This window comes from Streptopelia decaocto, assembly GCF_964273445.1.
Source record: "Streptopelia decaocto genome assembly, chromosome: 3".
Classification (NCBI taxonomy): Eukaryota; Metazoa; Chordata; class Aves; order Columbiformes; family Columbidae; genus Streptopelia; species Streptopelia decaocto.
In genome coordinates this window covers 9986726-10006458 of record NC_138656.1, presented here as the reverse complement: position 1 = coordinate 10006458, position 19733 = coordinate 9986726, and the positions used below count along the sequence as shown (strand labels likewise).

The 19733-nt window shown below is 44.3% G+C and overlaps 1 protein-coding gene across 2 annotated transcripts in view; it reads right to left on the bottom strand.

The window, feature by feature from the left end:
* PELI1 (pellino E3 ubiquitin protein ligase 1) overlaps nucleotides 1–8728 on the bottom strand; it is a 45971-nt gene extending 37243 nt beyond the window's left edge. The window contains exon 1 of one of the 2 annotated variants that reach the window (XM_082048374.1): nucleotides 8403–8728. The gene's annotated coding sequence lies outside the window, so the exon portion shown is untranslated. The remainder of the gene's footprint in view (nucleotides 1–8402) is intronic. The other variant, XM_082048373.1, reaches the window with a different exon arrangement.
* Between the last annotated feature and the right edge of the window lie 11005 nt (nucleotides 8729–19733).

The window sequence follows — 19733 nt, the reverse complement described above, 5'->3', positions numbered from 1 at the left end:
GCCCCAGACAAAGCTAATACACTGGCCACAGTACTGACTGCAAATATACACACACGTGCAACGAAAAAAAAAAAAAAAGAAAAGGTAAAAATAAAAGTAACTTCTGCATTTATCCGTTTGCAAGATCAAGAAGAGTTACTCAACTTCAGCAGGTGGCTGACCACCACAGAATAATGCATGACTTCTTTTAGAAAACAAAAGGAAAAAACACCCAGCTGCCATTTTCACCACAATACACTGTGACAACTTTCAGTATGTCAGTAACCTTAACCAACAGCTAATGCTGCACCAACAGGGAAAGCTCTACTGGAATGATATTTCACATCCACTACATACAGCACCAAATGAATGCAAACACAATTGATGTAGGCTATCAGCAGCATAGTAATTACCTTATAAAGACAAAACAAAAAAAATCAACAAAGAACTAGTATGATGGAATCAAGAGGAGATGACTTGTCTGTGAAAGTCATCTAAGCACAATGAGGTGATCAACTGTCTTCAGACTAATATGCATTACCATATAATTTGTGTTAAACTTGGTCTGTTAATCTCACAGTATGAACTGCACAGTTATATATGGGGGGGAGGGGGGGAATGTACATGTATCTATATAAGCAAACATATATAATGGTTTAACTCTAAGAGATGCAGGGACAGCAGTCTGGACCAGAGGAGCAGTCATTATCAAAAGTGTCAGCACTACCATCACAAATTTGCTTAAACATTATCACATGAGAAAGAAAACAGAACAAAGGAAACATTCAAGCCTGGTTTTGGGCCTTCAGATGGTCTGCACTACGTATCTGAAAAACTGAAAAAAAATGTTTAGATTTTCTCCCTGTATAGAAGCAGTTTTTACTGATTGCCCCCATAAGTTTCACAGAATTTGAGCTGGATCTCTCCCAGCCCTTTGCTGATGGTACATTAAACAAATATCCCCCTAACACACACACATAGCAGGTGTTTAAGTGTTACCACCATGATAAGTTTTACAGTTTGACTATTGTCTCCTAACTGTTCAACTTCTGATCATCACTATTAACATTACAAATATTTCATCATTACAATGCCAATTAAACAGAACCTACATCCAATGCGAGAACAAGCCGGAAACATTTTCTGGGTAAAAAATGAGGTGATTTTTACGTGTGGCTTTAATTCCCCCTTTTAAAGCAGAAAAAGAGGATGAAAGCACTTGAACATACCAAATCTTTAACAAGTGTACAAGTGATGTTCCTCCTGCTCTGCACCCCAAGTTTACCAGCCTTATCTGTGCTGGCCATTCAAGCCTGCGTTGTGCCCTAAGGCCAGGGTCAGGCCACGTACCACTCAAGCACAAAGATCATACTACAGCATATCTAGTTTAAGGAAAAACATCCCCTAGGAAGCAGTGCATGGACAAACAGTGCATTCACACCACTTCTAGGCATGGTACCACTTTTTGTGGAGTTCTGAAAGCAGCATTCCTACACCTGAAACCAAACTGCCATCAAGGTTGGGTCATGAAGATTTTCCTACAGTCAGCAGCTCTGGTTTCCTACACACAAGAAACTCTCCCAGTTTCTTTTATAGAAGATTCTGACATCATTAGTAGTATGTTGCATTTTCTTACTTAAATTCAAAACAGAGCACTTGTCCAGCAGAAAGGATGAAGATCCAAGACAAAGCACATACCCTGCCTGAGACATTAGCTCAGGGTTGAGGTCCCTGTACTCTCTTTCACAGTACAACAGAAGTTCAAAGTCATCTTCAGCTAGCTTTGAAATATGGCAACAGAAACATCTACATGTGTTCCTTTTCTTCCATGTTGAGCATTCCTCGGAGCATTTAAAGTGGCTCAGGGAAAAAGCAAACCAAGCCAAACAAAAAAAACCAACCCCAAACATATTAGTGGGAAATGGCAGAACTGACTTATTTTTAGAATTAGCAGTGTATCCCAAGAGGTACATCACAGAAGGAAAATGAGCAACAAGCTCTTAAAAAGGAAGTGAATTACTTTATAGTAAACCTCCATGTGTGATGCATTTTGGATTTTTTCCCCTAATCTCATACCAAGTAAACAGTTCAGTTACCTGGTATGGCAAAAGAATCATTACTTATTTTCCCAGTTGAGCTATGTGTTAAATCATGATCAAGACAATATTTATTTGTGTAAAAAATATTGTACTGAACTACAACTACTTCAGATAAGTGGATAGAATATCAAAGTAGCACAGACAAAATCTCAGTATACATATGAACACTCAAGAGGAGCCTTGAGACTTCTTAGAAGGAGTTCTTCAGGGACCACTTTTATCATTCAGCACGATTAATTTGTCTTAAAACAAAGAAAATACAGATGAGGTAATCAAGTTTGTACAATTTTAAAATCAAACCTTTACTATTTAATACTGCTAGGTCATTAAAAGCAGAAAGACCTGAGGACAGGGAAAGCAGGCTCTTTGGGGCAGGTCTGTAACCATCAGAAAGGCATGGTCTTAACACAAGAAAAGGAACTACAAACACATGATACTCTAAGCCTACTATCGCTACTAGTTTAATGTTGTCTTACAGCATCCTAATGGACTTGATGGTTAAGGGGTCCATATTTGCAGGCTATGTAGGCTCACTAGTTTCCATACCTAAAGCCCACAGTTCCACCTAGGTGCTTCATGCACTGCCCAAATCATTGCTCATCACTTCTTGGGCAAAGAACAGAAATGTTTCAAGCTAGATCTAACTCAGAGATTTCAGTTTGGCTGCCCTGACCCAAAGAACAATTGAGACATTCATGTTGTTGACCCATGTTAAGGGGTTACCATCTTAGAGGACAAGCTGGCAGAAGGGAAGGAGAAACAGCCTCAAGAGTTGCTACTTCCCAGTTGCTTGCTGCTCCATTCAGACAAACCACAAGCAGGAGCACTGAAGAGAGAAGCAGGGCAGGGTGAGATGCTCAAACCAGATTACTAAATTTGCTCTCACTACGTCTCCACGCACTTTTGCAGGCCTTGAGCTCCACTGATGGCAAATCTTAAGTCGTCATAACACGGGGTGTGTGTGTTGGGGGGGGGGTGGTGTGGAAATCAGTCCCTTCAAATTTGATCTCTACCTCCCACCATGCCCATTAAGTAAGGAAACTAGGTATCCCAGCTCAGGAAAGAGTATTTTTATGTATTTGTAGTGAAGCCCAAAGTGTTATATAGTTGCAGAAACATAGCTGCTTGTATTTCAAGTATACAAAGTACATCCAGGCAGATAAATCAATTGGCAACAGAAGCAAAAATTCATTTATGGTGGTCTACTTAAAGACAGCTTTGGCTACGCAGGGTTTTGCTTTTTGTGTATTGTTTTTCTATTTTGGGGGGTTTAGGTTGGATTTTTTCTTTCCATCTTCTCCTCAAGTCCTAGTTACAATTAACTATTCCCAATAGAATCTTAATCAACTTGCTCCAATCCTGTATGCTGCAAGCATGTACAAAATATTTTTTTATATAACCTACTCCTTCAAAATCTCAATCCACAAAGCAACATTCTCTAGTGGCTATTCATATTATCAACTATCCTAATAATTAAGAAAAAAAATTCTGCAGATTATTTCTGGTTTAAGTCTATTTAACTTCAGCTTTTTCCTGCCTTCCTTGCTGTTCATTTCTGTGCTTCACTATAGGCTTGTCTACAACACAGAGCCTCATCCACTATCGAAAATGCTATAGGCCCACCAATGAAAACGCAGCATTTAGCAAAAAAAAGCTTTTTTACCAAAAGTACCATGCTTATCTCCCTGAATACCAAATATGTAAACTAACAGGCTAACAAAAGCACTCCATGGGCAAAAGCTTGCCTACACCTACACTTAATTTTTTGTAAAATAGATGATGCAATTGTTCCCCTCAACACATACATGCCCACCCTATCTAACACAGCCAGACCAGCACCGATCTGGCCCAAATATCTCTGTACTACTGAAAAACAAACAAAAAAAAGTCTCCCAAAAGGAATGCTTTTCTCCCTTGTAAAAACACATTGATGCAATTAATCCGCTACAAACAGGGTTGGCACAGGAAAAGATCTGGTTGACACAGCTGTATAGCCAACGCCAAGGGAGATCAAGAGCATTTTGAGCCTGCACAACATATCCAAAGTCTTCTGCAACATACTCTACCGGTAAACAATGACGGTACTGCAATGTGAGTGTGAATCAAAATTCTCTTCCCAACATGAATATAATTACGGGGCCAGAGGAAGAGTTTTTGACTGCTCCTACTCTGACAACCACCATGTCCCTTCAATTAGAACAGTAAAATTATAGGACACTCCTGATCCTGAAATCACAGCCAAAAATGCACTGCAAGGTTCAGTCCACTCCACTCTCAAGAGCATGAGATTTGAGCACAAATTTCAGCATTTATGTAAGTACATGCCATGGCTGGCAGTCAAGTCACTATGACTGAATTCACCAGCATGGATTAAGACACAAAGTCAGCAGATTAACTTTTATTACCTATTCATGAACTGAACTGTGCTCTTGCACAGCAGGGACTGAAGGATTTCACCAATCTTTAACCAAATGCTTCCACTCAGGCACTACGTTCAGTCCAAATCAAACAAGCTGCTGATTAGTTTGCACTTGAGCCCACATCCCCAAACACCACCTTTCACAGCATTTACACCTGGTACATCAGCCAGGAGATGAGGCTGGAGCAAGATCAGCATTGATGACCATCTACCTTTAGCATAGGGTGCCAGCAGAGGACAACAGACTTTGCCTGTAGTTTTCAGTCAATTATTTTACATCCATTCAGGACTACACGGTTATTCCTGACAGGTCACTTTGAGGAGCTGGCAATAGTTTGTGCTCCCAAGCACATGACAAGGGTCAGCAAAAGAAGTCCATGGCACAGGGTTCACCTAGGTAACCAATAAGCTGTGCACTCACTCATGTGAAGCATCGAAGAACCTCTACCTACTCGAAGCAAAATCTCTTTTCCAAATCAATATAAATACAGGATGCATGGAAAAGAACATATTCATAGTGCAAGGCTGTAATTTTTCTGCAAATCAAGTTATTGTCAATAGTTTTTCCTGCTTTTAGGATGCAGCAGCAACAGGGTAGAGCATTTTTTTTTGTAATTTAAGGATGATTTCCAGCATGTCAATGAGCTTCCTTCATTTTTAACCTGGAAGGCAGTTTTTTAAATACATCAATTCAAACATTTTAAACAAGAAACGCAATCAGTTGTGACTGTTCTTTGCCACATCCACTGCAGAACTAGGCCACAAAGAACGTGGCACAATGCTACCGTGTTGCTCTAGCCCACCTCCAGCCTCCCACTGAAGACCCTACACCAGCACAAGGAGGTGGAAATCCATCCCACGAGCTGCCCACAGCCTCCAGGGAGACAGACTCACTTCAGTTTTCCCCAACTGACATGATTTGCACATCACAGAATCAGAACTACATTGCTATTGTCCCTTCTTCCCCATGAATTGCTCCATCCAGGTACACTAAATGGGCCTGACTGGGATGCAATGTTAATTTCATTAGAACCAGCGGGCTACAGTAGGAGTATGAGAAACAGAAACTAGATCAGATGGAAACATGCTTACTTTTTTCCACTGAAACTCTCTCAGCAGTATTTAGTAGTGCTCGACCTACTTCCTACACCATCTCTTTGTTGTCACTTCCTTTGACAGTTTGTCAGCACTCCTGTGAATCTTGCACATTAAGAAGCAAACGTCTGGGAAGCTAAAGAGCTGGACTTTTTCCTGTTGATGCCACCTGCAGTGAAAACTTTTACGATCTAACCAGCAAGGTGCACAGTGACCAGCTAGCAAGAAGTACCTCCAATTACCGGCATCCTGCAGGAATTCCTAATCAACTGTGTAATTTCACTTGCAAGTATGCACTTAAAGGTGACTTGGATTTCTCAGGAAACACCCTAATTCTTCCTTTTTTAACTTGGGACACAGATTAACATTACAAACACCTTTGGGTTTTCTGCTCTCCTGTATGCCAGAGTTTCTGTCTGAGAAGACACATTATATCAAAATATACTCGCAATTAGTTCCTTTCAAATGAATAAGAGTTTTAAATACTACTGGCTGCAAGCAGATTATGTTCTATTTTGCACCTAAAAACACACAGTCTCTAGTTATAAATCCTGAAGTGAAAGGATCCTGTTTTCCATGCCTAGTTTCTTAATAGAAACCAGTATTGCTGCCAAAATACAAAACCGTTGTAGCACACAGAGTTGACGCTTAAACTAATATCTAAGTTCTGCTTTATATGAAATACTAGTAGTTACTCAAAATTTTCATTTCCAAGATGAATACTAGCATGGTGATCTGCTGCATTGAGAAATACAGTGTATAGTAAGAATGGAAACATTCATTAGGCACACTTCACAAGACTATACTCAGCATAACATAGGTGCTCCTGCAACAGGCAGTAGTTACATTTATACAATCCTAAAATTATATATGGCCCTTTGAAGGCAACCACGAGGCTGATATGACCTCAGGTGAAAATGAGTTTGACACCCCTGTCCTACAAGCTTAATTCATTCATTTGAAACAGGAAACGTTTAAGCTTAAGGTACCTATACACAACTAAAAGGTATCCCTAAAGCTTCCTGCCTGCCCATTCATACAACTTCAAAAGGAGCTAGTACACTTATCTTACATGGCACTAAACCGGTCTAATTATGAGCACTCAATTTTCCACAAACTGGGCTTTTTCTTGGGGGGAGAGTGCAGGAAAGAGAAGAGGGGTAAGCGCCCTGTGCAGATGTTTGAACTTTGGCACCACATTACTCATTCCCAAGCTGTGGGCTTAAAACATTACAAAGCCACACGGGCCACATGACGACACATGCAAATGAAAATCTGTGTAGTCTGTTCGGCTGAAACTTTCATCTCCGCTAACCTACTGGTGCCTTTCAGCACAAAAAGCGACAGCAGATGTACCATCAACAGGTCATCTGGCTGCTTCTTTGTAAAAAGAAAAAGCAAAAAAAAAAACCAAACAAAAAACACGAAAAGCTGCTAAACAGAAACCGGAAACGGCCTTTTTTTTTTTTTCCCCCAGTTCGCCCCCCAACCCCCACAAGCGTTAAAAAATGGAAAAAATAAACCCATCGTCCTTCGGATGTAGAATCGACAGCTCTGTCTAGCTGAAATGCTTCCTAATTTTACTTTCCAAGTAGTGTGTTTTCAAGGCAGAGGAGTCCCAGCAAAAACAAGCGGGTGCCCTTTGAAAGATAAGGCCAGAAACACGAGTGTAACAGCTAGACTGCTTTTTCTTGTATGTATTCTAGAAGCTGCATCTTGCAGAGGTGAAATAGCTCAGTTTTTTTGAGGGGATAGTAAAAACAAAAACAAAGGGAAAAAAAAAAAGCTTTCAGTGTAAAATATAATAATCGCTTCAAAAGATCATTGTCCCTTTTAAGAAGGAAAAAATTTATTCAGCTGAAAACACAACTGCTGCTCCTCCCCGTTGCCTTTTAAAAGCCTTCTCCATGATTGTTACAGGCAGAAATATTCCCCTGTTATTAGCTCTTCCTAAAACTGCATTATTTAACTACTTGAAAAAAGAAAAAACAAAACAAAAAACAATAGAGTGAAAAGAAAAACCCGGCTAAAGTTGCGCTGGATGGCAGGCTGCTCACAAAAGAGCCAAGGCTGAGAATATGGGAGAGAAACCTCGCAATTCCCCCCAAGAAGCTTAAAATTAAAAAGACACAACTTATCTACCAGCTATCTGGATTCTTCCGAGGTAAAACAACGTCACATTTGTTATAGCTAAGGGAGGAAGGAAAACAAAAAAATAAAAAACAAAGCTTTCCCCCACCAAGATTTTGCACGTTAACACCAGCAAAACAAAACCCCCCTTTGTTTTGTTTTCACCGCCTGCGTGCTGCTCTCATTCAACGCTCCGGCGCAGGGGCTGGGATAAATGGAGCCTGGACTTCAGGGGGACTCTTTCCTCCCCGAAAAAAAAGGATAAATAACAACACCACCGCCAAAAACACATATCTCCCTAAATTAACAAAATCTCGGAGTTTTAATACTGAGCTACTTATTTTTTTTCTATTTTTATTTAAAGCGGCTCGGCAGCCGCTCCATGACAAAGAGCTGCTTCCCCAGCACATCCAGCCCGAGAGGGGCTCGGCCAACTCCGACTGGGTGCGAAAGATTTAAAAAAAAAAAAAAAAAGGCAATAAACTGGGCAAACCTTCGGGAAAAAAAAAAAATTTTTTTTTAAAACATTAACAAAAAGGTAGCCCTGAGGAGGCGCAGCACAAAGCGCGCAGGGCGGCGGGGAAGGGGAACAGGGGGAAGCGGCCCAGGGAAGCGGGCAGACCCGCAGCCCGCCTCCCCCCTCACCATACGGGCTCTGTCGCGACAGGCGCGATACTCACCCCGGGAAGGAAGGAAGCGGCAGACGAGGCACCCCACGCCGGCAGTCGCAGCTCCCCGAGGCGGCAGAGGCAGGCCGGCAGCGAGGTGAAGGCGAAGGGGCAGCCCCAGCTTCCGCCCCCGTCTCCTCACGGCCGCCCGCAGGACGACAGCCCCGGCTGGGCTAGAGGGGAAGGCGCCTCCGCAGCGCTCCCTCCCGCCCCCGCGGGCCCGCGCTGAGAGAGCGTCCGTGAAACGGTAGCAGCTGCCGGGAAGAGGCCGGACAAGAACAGACCGATCGACGCCGGCTCCCCCGCCCTCACCACGGCCTGGGCCTCCCCGCTCCGCTCCGCCGCCCTCGCCTCACCGAGCCGCCCGCCCTCTGGCTCAGCGGCCGCCGCGCGCTCGCGCACCCCACCGGCGGGGGCGGGGCGGAAGGAGCGGGGGGCGTGGCCCATGACGGAGCCCCGCCCCGAGGCATGACGGGAGTTGTAGTTCCGGCCCCGCACGTGCGCGTGTCTGGGGCTATACATGTATGTGTACATACATACACATGTACAGGTACATATATATGTGTGTATGTATGCATGTTTTTGTGGGTATGTCTGTATATATGTATACGTATAGAATCACAGAATCATTTCAGTTGGAAGAGACCCTCAGGATCATCGAGTCCAACCATAACCTAACTCTAGTGCTAAACTATGTCCCTAAGAACCTCGTCTAAACGCCTTTTAAACCCCTCCAGGAATGGTGACTCCACCACGTCCCTGGGCAGCCTGTTCCAGTGACTGACAATCCTTTCCGTTAAGAAATTTTTCCTAATATCCAATCTAAACCTCCCCTGGAGCAACTTGAGATCATTTCCTCTTGTCCTATCACTTGCTACTTGGGAGAAAAGACCAACACCCTCCATGCTACAACCTGCTTTCAGGTAGTTGTAGACAGCGTTAAGGTCTCTCCTCATGTATATAAATGTATGTATATGTATTTGTATATCATCAAGTCACAGAATGGTTTGGGTTGGAAGGGACCTTAAAGCTCATCTAGTTCCAACCTCCCCACCATGGGCAGGGACACTTTCCATTAGACCAGGCTGCCCAAAGCCCCGTCCAACTTGCTGTGTGTATATGTTTGTGTATATATAGATAAGTAAAGGTGTATATGTCTATGCATGTGCATATATTAACATCTGTGCATATATATGTGCGTATATTTCTGTGTATATATGTATGTATATGCATGTACTTATAGATAAATATGCATGTGTGTTTATATAAGACGTCTATGTATATATGCATGTATCGCATCTACTCCCATCTCTGCAAACCAGAGCCTCCCTATTTTTCAGTAACAATATCAAGCGTGGTGGAATAATAAACACATTCAGTAGGAGTCAGGAGTGATGCTCTAAGGCTGTTATACAGGCTCAGAATGGAATACAAACTCTACAGAGTGGCGTGAAAGCCCAGCACCATTCAGGCTCACACCTGGCTCTGGGGTTTTAGCCTCATTTCTCTGCCAGAGTGAAATAAATAGTCCTGGATCTTATAACTTGTGGTGTGCTGTCTTGATCTTGTCAAGTTACTCTTGCTATGTGTGTGTGGGTGCTTAAATAAATATATAAAAGCATATTTTAAGCAAGATCGCTCTGTATCATAGGCTGCTCTGGCAGTACTGCCAATGATAACTATCATAATTTGTTTGGAGAAAACATATTATTGAAATAAATACCTTGAAATACTATTTCAGCTGAAAGACTCTTCTCTAGCAATGGAAAGACTACATTAACTGATTTTGTTCTATGTTTTCTGTAGCTTGTACACAGCGAGAAATAAATAAACACACTTGTAAGGGGAACCAGGGCTTTTATCCCCGCATCGCTCAGAAAAAAATGCAGCCCTGCCCCAGAATGACACAAAAAGTCAGTGAAGATGCTTTCCTTGCCATCACACAGAAAGCTGCTGAAGAGTTAACAAGGTTAGAAACAATTAGTTGTGCTGGGCTGTGTAAGCACAGCTCTATGAGTCCTTAACCTGAGTTTCATTGGCTCTGGGATTTTTAAAGAGAGATTAAGAGATATAACTGGCAGCTCCGAGATTATAAAAACAAAAGGGTCAGGATGATCATCTATTCTGACCTCAGGGCATAACCCCGGGCATCCTGAAGACAGCTTTTGCCTCAAAGGCTGTATTTCTTTCAAAGAAGCATTGACACCTGAGATAAAAATAGCCCTGATGATAAATCCTCCCCCAGCCTTTGAGGACTGCTGCAAACAAAGCCTGGTGTTAAAACAGTTCTGTCGAGTGTTTATTGGTTTGGCTTTAGATTTGCTGTAACTTTGTTCTCTGCCCTGGCAGCCCATTATCTCTGTTTTATTTCCAACCTAGGTATTTATAGCCCTCTGATCAAGGCATCCTTTAATCTCCTCTTTGCTGAGCTACTGATACCAGCATCCCCTAATCCTTTGCTACGGGGCAAGTCGCACACTTGCCCTCGAGCAGGAGCGTACCCCACAAGTCCCCATAGCTGTCTGAGGTGTCACTTCACACAGGACCTGACCACGGGGCAGCAAGGAGCATGCACATGGGCACGTGAGAGATAGGTGGCTGGTGACGGAGTTGCTGGGGTGTGGGTGGAGAAGCTCCTGGCATGAGCCTCGGCACCGAAATCCTGCTGGGTCCCACCTGGGAAGAAGCCATGTCTCTCCTCTCAGGGACCAGGTGCTTCCTTCCCTGGGATGGGGAAGAAGGTGGGGGAGAGACAGAAAGTCACAGTCATCGCACTGGGATGAGCCTGGTGCTGCCTGGCCCCTGCGTGCTGCCTTACATGCTGGGACTATTGCATGTAATGAATCACTTGCCACACATGTGATGTAACATGACAGTGTTAATAGATCTCATTATTATCCAATTAACTAGAGGAAACGGAGGCGTGGAGAGGTGAATATTATGCCTGGGGCGTACTGGGGCTAGATAGCTGGAGACATCATGCTGCTGTCCCATGTTCAGTTTACTAAGATATATAGGAATTAGGCACAGCTGGCAGAAGCACCCACTGAGGATGCTGAAGAAAGCCTGTGGGGAGAGGAATAGCTCACAAGGGTTTGCCTTGCCCATTACATGTGTGTCCTGACACAGCAGATGATCCCCTTGTCATGTTGAATGGGGTCCTGTTTGGCTACCAAGAGATGCTCCAGGCTGCTCGCACTCACTGCACTTTTCTGGGTTTGTTGTGTCGACCCTTGGGAGGCTTTTTCCTGATTTCTCCCCACTATGCAACCCTCCCACAGAAGCCAAAGCATAGATAAGGGGTTTCCAGTATCCCACCATCCCCACCACAGCCGCATCCCTCCTGTCTGCAGGATGAGTCCTGGATGCCAGCAGTGCCGGAACCGAGCCTAGCCCTGTCCCAGGACAGCAACCAGGGCTCACATCCCATTGCTGACCCTCTTTTATCCAACTCTAAATTAGCACCTTCATGATGAATAGCCTTTGATGGACTTCTGTTTCATTAATTGGCCCAATCCTTTCTTAAGTCTGTGCAAGCATTCATCCTTCATACAATCCCCTGGTGCAGCCCTGCTTGCAGTTGCCTTTCTGATCTCCATCCTGCCTCAGGGTTCATTTCTTTCTCAAACACAGTTCAGAGGAAGTTTAAGAGACAAATCAGATGTACAAAGCATTCCTCTTATAGGAGGAACAATTTCAGAAAGCTTTTCTTTCCCACTTAAAATAAAAGAGGAAACAGCTGAGTTTGGTTGCAGCTTTTGGTATTTCCTTATATTTAACACATGTCCCTTGCTATGGAAAAAGCAACCGCCACTCAAGGCTGACAGTCCTCTGTGACATGCCCAGAGGTCTGGAGAAGCTGGTGCTTCATAACTCAGCTATCTGCTGGCAGCAGGCCTAGGGGCTGTTTTTCCCTGTGATCCCACCATGTCCCCATGTCCCACAAGCTTGTACTAACCAGTGGTAAGACAGCAGGGAGCTGAAATACAAAAGATTTGGTCTTTTTCAGGGAGCCAAGCTGGCCTGAGGTGACCCAGCACCACAGACAATCAGTTGGAGAAAGGAGGGTAGGTAGGTAGAGCACACGTCTGTGGATCCATCTCATTTCACACCATTTTTTCCCTCCTGGCACTGAAACCTGGAGCTGCCACCCAGCAAAGCAGAGCTCTAAAATCATCTTTGATATTTAAACAATTATTTTCTGTTTTCTGACAGCCACATGCTGTTCCAACATTCATGTCGAACAGGCATGAGTCAGATGCAAATTAAAATGACACACAGTCCCCTCTAATGTTTCCATCGGAGCACGTATGGTCCTGTGATCTCTCCACAGCAATGAAGAAACAGTAAAGGATCTTGGCCAGGTTTCTGTACTGCTCTAAACCACATATAGCCCCAACAGCTCATCCACACCACACTGCTCCTGTCTATATTATTAAATTAAATTACTCTGAACCAGAGTGGCTTGGCTGGGCTAATGGCCATGCTGCTAAACACCACACATCCCCAAAAGTGTGTGGTTGGTCCAAACTCCCCCTCTGGTTCCAACATGTCTCCTGGCCATGCCCAGATCATCTTTTAGACTTAGGCTGCCAGGATACTTCACCAAGTCCTCCCTAAAACCTCAGAGAAGCCCCTCGTTTCTGGGGGAGAACCTGTGTCCCCAAGGAGCATTCTCAAGCCCCTCTAAAGCAGCTGCCTCCCCAGGCTGTGAAATGGAGATTGGCATCACCTTTTTCATCCAGCCCGTGGGATTTAGGGTGATTCGCACCTACACACAAATAAACTTTTTCAGGGACCAAAGCTGCTGGGACCGAGCATGATGACAGGGCACTGGGTGGCTGCTGATGCCACAACATGCTGCCGTGGGTGCCTGCGTGGGTAATCACTGTGGCTTGGTGTGATTAAGTCATTAGTCAGACTTCAGTCGCGTGAAAATATTTAAGATTACAAGTCAATGCTGAATTCCTTTTTGGAAGTTTTAAGCAGATCAATATTTAGTGCCAGCTGACAGCAGGTCAGAGTATGTCAAACGTTAAGACATGATGCTGTAATCCAGAGCACTGCCATCGCCCTGATCATGAGATTTTGAGTTCTTGAGAAGGAATGTGCTCCAGCTCATTACAAACTCAAACAATGGTCCATTAAGGATTCAACATTCAATCACAGTAGAAAAAACAAACCACCCTGAGCCTGGCAGCCAGTCCCTCCTTTCCCAAACCTGGCAGCAGGGATGTGCACTCACACCTGCGCTGCACTTAGACAGAGTACAGGGGTGGCTGTGCAATCACTCGCAATCAATCAGGCCGATCGTCTGTGACGATTAAATTATGTTCTTCCACTGGTTCTTAGAGATGTAATTTGCTTTAAGTTAATAAGCAAACGTCTACCCTCTAAAAGTGTATTTGCAGAGATGTAAAATCAAGGGGCATTCCATATTGGCAGAGAGGAGGAAGGAATGGAGCTGTTGTATCAGCACAGTGTTTAGCGAGGATGCTGCTGGTGGTTGCATTGCAGTCAGCCGCCTGGATGGACAGGTATCAGTCCCACTGATATACATTAATTAATGATGAAGGACAAAACCTTCAGTCCTTTTAGAGGACATCCCTCTGAAGATAACCGTAAAGGGAGAGCTTAAGCAGCACACGAAGCCTCCTGCTGTCCCTCTGCTGCGGAGGGGATTGCACCCCACGGGCTCTGGAGTGTATTTCATTGCTTTTCCTTGCACATGGGTCTAGAGGGAAACTTTGTTTAGCATTTGCAGTGATTTCCCCACCAACTGCACCCCGCTAGATGTAGCCAGCCCTCCACCAGCAGCACCTCAGGAGTATCTCACAGGTGGTTGAGATGGGAGAAAGTGGACCATGCAAACACACACCTCAGCTTTTCTGGACAACCATTCCCACAATTATGATATTTTTTAATACATGTTGTTTTGCAATTAACCTCCCTCCCCTTCTTTTTATTTTTTTCTTCTCTAAAACACGATCTCTGAAGATGTTGGCTGTAAGGACATCAGCCCTGTGCCTTTTCCCGGGGAAGTGAATATGGTAGCATCTCCCCCTCACCCAACCCACGACACAAACAGCAAAATAGAGGAGGCAGGTGTTACTTTATCAAGGCATATTTAAATGCATGATTAGGCAAAATGAAAACACCACGTGTCGCTTGTTAGAGCTGCTGTATCAGTCTGGAGGTTGATGTAATAAGAAAATCAGTACATAAACATCAGCTTGTGAGTGCTCCTCATGCCCATAGGGTCCACTTCATAGGTGACCTCTTTTACACATGAGGAAACCAAGGCAGAGAAAAATGAAGGGGCTTTTCCCAGAGTAGCATCAGCCAGCACAGGAGCATGAGGGATGGACATGCAGAGATGGTATCTTATCCATATTTTAAAAGGACTGGCAAGCAGTGGGGACACCCATAGCACCCAGCTCCCACCCAGATGATTCAGACTGGCCTCTTGTACCCTCCTTTGAGTGGAGCAGCCACCACCATCTCGCTGATTTACTGCCTAGAGACCAGTCCACATCACATCCAAGTCCATGCTGTCTAACCATAGGTTAGTTGAAGAAACAAAGCAGCTCGTGTCCTTGAATCCCATGAAAACACACAAAACCACGGACGTGTATATATTTTTGTTTGCTTTCAATATAGGCAGCCAAAGCTTTTTTTTTTTTTTTTTTTGTCCCCCTGCACATGTTATGGAAAAAATCCTGTGCTTTCTGCCTGGGAACTCATACACCAGAATGCCCATTGTGACTATGATTTAAGCCACGTGAGCTGGCTGTGTGGTAACAGACTAGTACTCTTTCTTCAGCTTTCACACTCAAAAATTATCATTAACGTGGTATCTTCTGGCTGGTTGAAGGGTAGCAGACCAAGGAAGAAGTTAAAAGGAAGCCACCACGGTCTTCGTCAACACAAGGTTTGTTTAATCATTGCTCAAGGAGGATTTGCATCCAGGACCTAATTAAAAGTCCGCTGGGACCAGCCCAGCACAGCCACCTTCAACCCTTCCATCCATTTTGAGGGTGGTGAGATGCCTACAGAAAGACCGATGGTGGCCTGGCTGGGACCAGATCCACCAGATCTCCTCTGAGTATCTCCAGCACTGTCTACCCTAACATTGGCTCAGACACCACTGGTGATACGAGTGATGTGTTTGGGGGAGGAACTGAAAGGCTCCTGCTGACTGCAGAGGTGTAGGGCAACGATCTTTGGGGATTTTACAGCAAACATTTCAAATCTCTCATTTTCTTCACTTGACTGTAGGGTCCTGTGAGACAGGGCCAGCAGCAGCTCTTGATATTCCTTCTCTAGACCAGCCAGTACCTATTGTGTTTGCCCCTTCCTTGGGGTTGGCTTCTGCATCCTACCACAGGTTTGGGGTTTCTTTTTGCTTTTAGGGTCACTGCTGAATTTTGGAGTCAACACTTGGCCATTCATAGCCATATTTCACCCCTGGACTGATGCAGCTGATACCAAATCCTGTTGTTTCCTGCCACTGCACTTTAGTTTGCATTTACCATCACTGAACTTTATTTAATATGATCCTGTCCTTTCACCTGGGAAAACTCCCCATCTGCAGCCCCTCAGTTTTACATGGGTTCGCCTCAATCATGTCACTGTGATCTTGGTGAGGAAAAAGCCTTCTCTGAATATTATTCAGACAATGAAGAACACTGTGTCCCAGTCTGGTGTATGCAGGCTTGGGTTATGGCAGCTTGCTGCAACCCAGAATGAATCAGAGCTGTGAAAGCACATACTCACTAACAGGAGCCAGCATCCCACCTTCCTAGCAACCACTCAGCCCTGTCTGCCCACCAGACCAGGCTCTGGTGGCTCCATCAGGTCTTGCTTGATCCTGAGGAAGATGTGACCTTGTTCTACCCACCACTGGTGGTCTTTGCTGGGACCCCATCACCTAATGGGGTCTAATGGCTTGGTGATAAACAGCTCCTAAAACATATTGGCTGTGTCTGTGACAATAAAATAATCCACACAGAGGCCTCAGCAGCGTTTTGGCCCAGGCCAATGAGCTCAAGCATTGCCCAGGTGTGGTTAGGAAAACATGTGAGCTGGTGACCACTCAAAGGTTGTTGGATAGGGCCACCTTGTCTGGGGCTGCAGGAGACTTTGACAGCAGTAGTACGCTGCCAGCTGGCCTCAGGAACAGGACACAATTTATTAATGTATCTATTGTCTTTGAGGCTCAATGATGCTCTGAAAGTCACTGGTGTAACCCAAGCTGACTCTGCTTCCTCCATGCTGGCAACACCAATGCTCCTCAGCAAGGTTCATAGCCATAGGAAACAAGGCTTTCCCAGCAGGAAAACTAGGAAATAGGGGTAAAACATGCTATTTTTAAAAAATCTCATACCGTGGTTGTGCAAAAAGAGGAAGAGAAATGAAATTGTCTGCTTGTTGAACACTCCATGAGTCACTCTGATACTAAGGTGTGGTATCACAGACTGCAGAGCTTGGCAGGTCCACCCTTGCTTCACTGCCTCCGTGGCAGGAGCCAAGCAGTTTTTCAGGGCTGGGTGTTGACGCTGTTTCTGGGTATAGCTGATCACCTAGGAAGATGGGTTTGCTGTGGGCCACCCAGCATCAGCAGCCCATCAGGAGCAAGCTGTGCGCTGATGCAGACCAGCCATGCCAAGATCATCTGCTACCTGGGCTCTGACCCTGGCAGAAATTATCCCTTGTGTTGCCTTAGAATGAGGCACACAGGGTTGTCTTGCACGGCCCAATGTACCAAAGGGAATAACAAAGGCTGCAGAAGCAACACAAGCAAAGCATTGGAGAGGCCAAAAGGAGGATTTTTCTGGCTGCATGCTCAAAGCAAAGCTGAGCTTTGACCTCTGCAAGGCCAGGAAATGTAGGTGCGGTGTCCATGCCTGGATCTGGTGGCAGGAATTTTTCCCTACATAGCAACAGTTGTTATGTAGCAATAATACTTGGCAATTCTCAAGGAACTTGAGAAATATTAATTAATCTGCACATCAGCCTTATCAGGTAGGCAGCTAAATATTTTCATCCGTGCTTTACAGCCTGGGGAAGTTAGACCAAAAAAAAAATGAAGCAGGTTGTCCATGGTCATGGCAAGAGCAGCTGCCAAAATGCAGGCAGCACTCAGTGACTGCTCAGGGCAAGAGGGCTGATGCCATACCCATAGATAGCTCATCAGAAGATTCAAAGGAAGCACCTAATTTTCAATCCAGCAAAGCAAACCTCCCATCAGAGAGACTTTTCTGCTGCTCATGCTGGCATTTCACAGCTTAGTTTAATTATACTAATCATGTCGATGATGACTCCTGACATTCACCTTCATTAGCCACTGGCAGCCGTGCTCAGCTGCCTTGACTTCAGAGCTATCAATGTCTGCTTTAAATAACCCATGAGTAAAATCAGCTGGGAGACAGTGTGTCTGGGCTCTCCTCTGGCATAGCCTGCATGAAGGTGGCTGGGAATGCAAGACTGAAGCCAAAGCTGCAGCTCAACCCCAGCTAAGCATGACCTTTTTCTAGATGTCTTGGGGTAGGAAGAGCTTCTCTCTTTGGCATTGAGGGTGATGACTGGAAGTGGGGATAGGGGATGAGGTGCAAGAGGGACCAGGTGAAGATCAATTCATGGCACCATCTTCCCAGCTGGCTTGGGAAGCGTCATTGCTACACCTGCTGTTGTTTAAACACACAGTTAGTGCCATAAACAAGATTCAGCTAAAGGATTTTTTTTTTTTTTTTTTCCTCAGCACCCATTTTCCCCAAACAGAAATTCACATTGCACTGGGGGCAGTCATTACCTAAAAGTAGGGGGTATGATGGTTGGAAGGGTAAAGCAAAATGCAGGAGGACACATGATGTCACAGCCATTACTGCTGCATGGCTGGAGAGCAAAGCCAGACACTGTCCCACCCTCATGAGAGCCACCAAGGCCACTGTTGTAATCACACTGCCCTTCCCAGAAACACGCTTTACACACCCTAAACCAGGGTGAAATGTAAAAAAACAAATCATGAAATCCCAGGCAGATCGTGAATGCAATTAGGTGCTGTGATGCAGCTGCTTTGTTTTTAATTCCTTACGGTTTAATGTGCTGTTTGCAGCTTGTGATTCCCATTTTACTGGTTATGCTGCCCCGGGAACACAGAAACAAAACTTTCAGTGATGCCATTTGTTAAAGCAGAGGAATTTGAGCTCTGCAAAATAAAAGCAGACAGAGAGGTAGGATACTGTTTGTGTATAGTTAAAGATGCTGCAGCAATGCTAAGTACCACTTCTGTCTGAGGGATCCAAATTATAATCTGCAAAAGGCTGAAGAGGATGATGATTTCAGCCTGCTAGAAAGCAATTTTACCCAATACTGACGGCAGTCCAAAAGCTTTTTGCTGCAATGTTTTTTTATGAAGTAATTATTTTGCAAACTAGTGCCCACAATAAATCCACTAGTGCAGATTCTATTAGCAGAGACCAGCCACTCATTAAATACCATGCCACGCCATGCTTGTTTAAAATTTAGGAAGCCATCTGTCTATAATTAAGAATAAATAAAAAGCATAGGGGTTTTACATTGTAAAAGCAAGATCATTTTGGTATTAATAGAACTGGTCAAGGTATCAGGCATGAATAACTATTTGTGCCTGTGGCTCTCCCAAATGCCTGGTGAGATGCAGGATTTATGAATGATGCACTGGGTATGATGCCACTGCAATAGGGTAGTTGGACACTTCACTCTCATTGTATCTTTTGTACTTTGCTATGAGGTAACTGATGCCTCACAAAAACCAACCAAACAAAAAAAAAACACAAACCAAAACCCACAAACAAACAAACAGATAAAAACATACACACACACACACACACAAAAATCCAACCGCAAACCTCCAAAAAAACTCCAAACAAACAAAAAACCAACTAAGGAAGAAGTGAGATGGTTTAACTATGAAGGATGGGATTTAAGTATTCCAATCTTTCATTCAAGCTTTACAGTTGGTGTTTTCCTGACTGTGGAAGTGCATGGAAAAATGGTAATGTAACTTCTGTGTTCTTTGGGGAAGAGATGGCCCACAGCAGTTTCTGAGTGCTTATATCTACCTTGGAAATCCTTGCTTTGCATCAAGTTAAATTTCTCAGCACTGGTTCTGATGTATTGTAGCTGCTCTGTATTTTGGCTGGCTTCTCTGTTGTGTGTCTTGGTTTTTGCTATGTCATGCAACACACAGTCTCTTAGGAATGCAATGGACTTTTGCACTCTTAATTGAGAAGGATGCTGTCACTGCAAAACCCTCCCATGTAGCCACAGGAGTGTTTCTGAAGGCTCCTCTTGGGGAGCACA